The sequence below is a fragment of the Rhagoletis pomonella genome, unplaced genomic scaffold (genome assembly GCF_013731165.1).
Source record: "Rhagoletis pomonella isolate Grant_MI unplaced genomic scaffold, Rhpom_1.0 Rhpom_scaffold_00010, whole genome shotgun sequence".
In the NCBI taxonomy this organism is placed as follows: domain Eukaryota; kingdom Metazoa; phylum Arthropoda; class Insecta; order Diptera; family Tephritidae; genus Rhagoletis; species Rhagoletis pomonella.
The window spans coordinates 9,654,027-9,659,808 of record NW_023458564.1 but is presented as its reverse complement, the minus strand read 5'-3'; the positions used below and the strand labels follow the sequence as shown (position 1 = coordinate 9,659,808).

General features: G+C 33.7%; 1 protein-coding gene and 1 long non-coding RNA gene across 3 annotated transcripts in view; both read right to left on the bottom strand.

Annotated features, from left to right (window-relative positions):
• The window catches only part of LOC118746024 (putative uncharacterized protein DDB_G0271606), a 583,517-nt gene that overhangs the window by 137,318 nt on the left and 440,417 nt on the right, over positions 1 to 5,782 (bottom strand). The window lies entirely within an intron of this gene.
• On the bottom strand, positions 926 to 2,142 carry LOC118746025. The gene is made up of 3 exons (XR_004993752.1): positions 1,545 to 2,142; positions 1,098 to 1,257; positions 926 to 1,041 (listed from the first exon to the last, which is right to left on the bottom strand). It is a non-coding gene; the product is annotated as an uncharacterized LOC118746025 (long non-coding RNA).

Genomic DNA, 5,782 nt, shown 5'->3' with positions numbered 1-5,782 from the left:
ACTAGGGCTGTGCGATTATTCGATTACTCGAGCAAGTTGGTTAATCGGTTATTCGGTTAATCAATTACTCGAGTAATCAAGATTTTGATTACTCAAAACGATGATTAATCGAGTTACTTGAAATATGATTACTCAAAAAAATTAATTTTGCTCGTTAAAAGAGTTTACTTTGGAAAATGCTTATTTTCTTTTTTATATTCTGTATATGAAAAAATATGTATGTATGTATGTATTTCATTTTAATTTTTGAAAACAGAAACTTTTTTTTTCAAAGTATCAAGGACCCACCCGACCAACGTACACGAGAATGCATCCGTTTTAGATATTTTAGCAACACTTTCACTTACAAAACTATTGAGAACGGGTTCCGAAAAAGTATCGTAAAAGTATTACCTGTCGCTCAGTTTGTGGCAGCAGAGCTCTCGTTCTCGACATGCGTTTTCAAATGGTTTTTCGAAGTGTTTTCGATAGTGGAAACGTATCTCAGGCGGAAGTTATTGCGATCCGTTTTGCTATCGAGAAACTAATGAAAGCGGCAATGTTTTCGATCTGGTCTATTATCGAGAAAGTAGCGAAAACGAAAGATATTTCGACCCGTTTCTCTATCGAGAAATTAATGAAAACGGCAATGTTTTCGATCTTTTCGATTATCGAGAAAGTAGCGAAAACGAAAGATATTTCGACCCGTTTCTCTATCGAAAAATTAATGAAAACGATAATTAGAGCTATTCCATTCCAGTTGATTCCCATATAAGAAGAGTGCTTTTAAAATTTTAACAGTTGTTCTATATTTAATAGGGTGTTCAGTTTTATCAAGTTTTAAAACAATTTAAATATTAAAATAATAAATATTCATTACTTAAAAATTATAACTTGAACATGTTATTAAAACTATTTATTCGTGAACATCATTTTGAATCCGTTGTTTTTTTTCCTGGTACTTGTAAATTTTGCAGACTCGGTCATGTGCGTACTGAAAAAATTTTTGACTTACTTTGTCAAATTCGCTCTCCTCCAACGCAAACTTTTTTGTAAACGCATCTGAATAAAATGTTAAAAGAAATTAAATGACTATTCGATACAGCTGTTCGACTTACTTCGAATTGCCAAGGCCAAATTCATCCCTCTTATGCATTTTTTTGCCCCTGTCCCACGCCATGAAAACTGCTGCGCTAACGTGTCTTCAAACAATGACCGCCACGAGCTTCTTATAAATTTATCGTACGACTTCTCTCCATTGGTGCAAATTTCATGAACCTGAATACAAATATGGGTATATTAAAACAAATATATATTAATGCAATCATTGGAAATTCAAAATTAAATTAAGTGTCTGCTTGTAATAAATTGTATTGAGAAATGAAACATTCAGCCCTATCGCCAATTCCATGTGAATAAATCGTTCCCATAATTTGACATGCAAAACAAAAACAAATTGGGAAAAATTGTTTTTGTTTTACTTCATAATTTTTGGGAATATTTGTTCATGTGAAATTCGCGATAGGGCCGATTCTTTTAGGAAAATACATAAAAACTACACTTACAAATTTTTTAAATACTTCTTCGTTCTTAAGTTTTTTTCAAGGTTATTAATTTCTTCTAAAGTTGAGAAAGGAGAGCGAGGAACTATTTCACGCTCAATGGATATTTCTCCGTAAACTTTAGCTTTTATGGAAGTAACCTCGTTCCTTACAGAAATCATTTCCATATTGAGACGATCAAATTTTGTTGTTAATTCACTAACTTTTCCATAGACGTCATGCAAAAGTTTAAGAATCTCTAATAAAGATTATTTTGTAATTTTTGAAATTGTTATAAAGTATTCAATAAATACCTGTTAATTGTTTTTCATTGTTGTTGTTATATAAGTTGCTGTTATGTGCAGGCCTTTGTGTGTAAATTGTTCCATCGTCCATATTGAAAAGGTCGGTATATTGATGTGCCATTTTAACCTAATAATGTATCAATGGCATATAAATATGTATTTGGTCAATAATATGACAAACTTTCCCAGATATTTTATCTTCTGGGTGTTTAATTATTTCAGAGTCTATTTCGAAACTTTTAGAAGAAAAAATACCCACCAAGGTCGAGTCTATAGGATAACTAAAAAAAGGATCTAAGTCAGTAACTAAATTACTAAATAAAGTATTATTGACTATTTCAAAAATTTTGTATATTTTGTAAACGGAATGGTCTATAACAAAATAAAATGAATTAGTACCTTTCAAGTCAAAGTAAAAGTCCTTATAGACAATATTTTTTCGGGAAACGTCTGAATTTAGTTTACATTCTTTGTGCACAACATCAAATAAACTTCGCTCAACTATGCGGTTATAAAGCTGCTCTAATACGTTATCACTTTTTTTTACCATATTTTTGAGTTGTCCTAAGAAATTTTCAAAAGGAAAAGCACTTATGGTTTCAAGAGAGCCAAAAATCCTTGATTGGCTACTGAGATGGGTTAAACAATGAAAATTATATGTTAACATCGTCCCAGAGTATAATGAGGAAACGTCCTTCACAAAGTTGTTTAATAAACTATTTGCAAGTGCATTTTTGGTTTTGCAATATTCATTGTGAAGAAAAAGCCTCATCGCCAAGCTCAGATGCAAGAAATGATTGTACCTCTCAATGTCTAAAATGCTTCTCAAAACTATTGGTCCATTGTATAGAAGAAAATACCGAAACTCAGTAGCTTTATATCTTTCAAGCTCGTCAAGGGCTCTAGGCAATCGGTTAAATTCTTTTGGCACAAATTTTCGTATTCAATGTAGTTTACAACTAACCAAACTAATTGATTCTTTACTTAGTGAAAATGGGTGACCTCTTGTTCATGTCAAAGCGACCAAAAGCGTTTTAACTACTCCCAGACACACAACATGCATATAATCAAAAGGGAATTGCAAAACCATGTCAAGTGGCAATTTTTCTAGAATCAATTCGCTTGTAATATTATGATGTTCTGGTTGTAAACGGGTTCTAAAACTTTCGTTGGTGCGGGGTAAGGCATCCGAGTTTTTAAATATAAGACGCCGTTGAAAAGACTCGCCTTTTTGAATGCATTTATTGCAAGAAAAGTAACCAGAGTGATGCTTAACTCCTAAAGTAAAAGCGCGGGCTGGGGCATCACAAATGAACGATCTTATTTTTACACTAAAATATTTTTCCTCGTAAGACATTCCATTGGCTAATAACTCTTGCAATTCTTGAACGAACTCTCTTAAAAAAATATTGGGATCCTGCGGTTTAGAGCAGCCGGCATAAATCCCCGCAACCAAAACGGGCTTAGTATCAAGCACATTTATTAGAATGGGCCAAACTTGCTTACGGGAACTTTTAAATAAAGGGAGACCATCTATATTAATGTTAAGTGAAATGTCTGAACGGTCAAATTGAAAATTGCGCAAAAAGTCCGTAAGTGCGTCTTTCACTCCATAGTGAACGTACTCTCCTGGTTGTACGAGTCTTTTAACAATCGTACGTGGTGTACATTTCAGCGTGCGCACATCACGTGGCAAATCAGAAATTTTCTCTGACAGTAGTGCAAGCAAATCGTTCGCACCCTGTCGACTAACATTATTCGTTAAAAACCACCGTGCCAGACGAGCAGTAAAGTTGGGAGAGTCTATTGGTACGTCATATGTATGATCTGCTTCATTACAAGCACTATTTGAATTAATATCTGCTGCTTTAAGAGTCGTGCTTGTTGCAGTCCCATTAATATGTTGAACAGAAGTTCTTTTAAAGTGCCGAAATTCGGCAATGTATTGGCGACGTTTTCTTTTAGGCGGCATTTTCTAAGAAAAGAAAACTTGAGTAGCTTTAATAAATTGATACTTTATAACTACATGGATGCGATAAATAATAAGTTCTTTACATCGCGAACACTCAATGATATTACGCTTCGCAGGCGATAATACCACCCTTTGTCACTCATACGCCATGGCATGCGAGTAACAATTAAGTGCAACCCAAAATCACTCGCATAAGTGACCAAGGCATTATAAAAAAAAATAGTCAGTTACTTAGTTAAATATATTTATTTATTTATACTTACTATGATGTTTTATATGGTTCCTTAAAAAGTTTGATCCAACTGTGTGAGTTGTGCTATTTGTATGATAAGGATAGTCAGTTTATTAGTTATCAAGTTATTTATCATGCAAAGGAGTTTCAATACTTACTCTGATTTATTTTGTGATTCCTTACAATTTTCAATTATTGTATTACGTGAACGCACATGAAACAAAACGTTTTACTTTTTAATGACAGAAAATTTCTAACAAAACTAAACTGTTAACTAAAGCAATGCCTCCTTCTATTTACTTTTTCGAATATTTTGTCCGAGAAAAGTTAGAGAAAAATTATTAAACGAATACATTCTCAATACATTCAACGGACAGAAAAGCAAAAATACGAACTTCCGTTTGAAATACGAGACTCTTAGGTGAGCCGGAGCGTGCGGGTAAGAGAAACTATCGTAAAACTCGTAACATCCGCTAACATACGTTTCTTGGTCGGGTGGGGAACTTCAACTGCTTTATATGTATGTATGTAAAGAGTACTTTGAAATGTTGATTACTCATTTTATTCATAATGTTGATTAATCATAAAGCAAATTACTCAAATATTTTGGTTTTTTGGTTAATCAAAATCTTGATTATTCGAGTAACTGAACTTTTGAGTAATCATAATTTCCAATTAATCGAATAATTGAGTTATTTACTTTATGATTAATTAAAATTTTGAATAATCAATTAATCGCACAGCCCTATTATTTACACTTATTTGAATTTGCGTTGTTTCTCTAATCGTTCTCGAATCGAATTCTAATGTAGTTCTCTAACTTCGTCATCGACTCGAGAACGATTAGAGAAATACCATTTTTTTTATAAAAAAAGCCTATTCATGGCTTAGCTTAATCATGGCCTACGGCCGATACGCTGCCGAAGGAAAATTGCTGCGCTGCCCCTATCGACGTCCGCTGCCGACGTTTGTCGTCGTCGTCGTCGTCGTTCAAATGTTTTATTATTTTTACCATGCATATTCGAATTTGCATATACGATTTTGAGTATAAATAGAAGAAAATTACTAGATTAAAATTAAATGTTTTATTACAGTGACAGTGAGAGTACAAGTAGTGTTTGTTCGTATAATTACTCAGATTCAAATAAATCTGAAAATGAGTTTGAGGAAAGTAACAATTCGAGATCCTGTGATATTGGACGACGATTCTCCGGCTGCATCAGAAAACGAACAGGAAGTTCAGAATCGACAAGAAATTCTTATAAACGATTCCGATGTAACTCAAACAATTCTGAATACACAAATTGTAGAGGAAGCAGTAGTGAAGGAGAAGAAGAGAAAAAGGACAGCGGAGACAAGTTTGTCCAAAAAGAAGAAGTTGGATGTGGAATTAGAGATGAAGAAAGCGATGTCAATTATGTTATCTAATGTAGAAATCCAAATTTCTCTAACGTTAGAGACTGTGTTTGCTGGGTTTCTGTTAGCTTTCCCAGAAGCAATTTTATCAAGGCCTTCCATTGATAAGGTATTACAGAACAGCTCCTAAGCAAGTGCGAAGCACAATGCAGAGAAACAAAGGTGGCGCCTTCCGCTGACCGCTAATCCTCTTCTTCTCGATTTAAAGGGTGGATCCCTTTCGCTGACGTCACATTATTAAACTAAACTAAATATTGGGGTCATTCCATATAAATGAAGAAAACGACGTAAATATTAAAATGCCCTAATTATCTCTATTTCAGTAGTAACCTCTTTT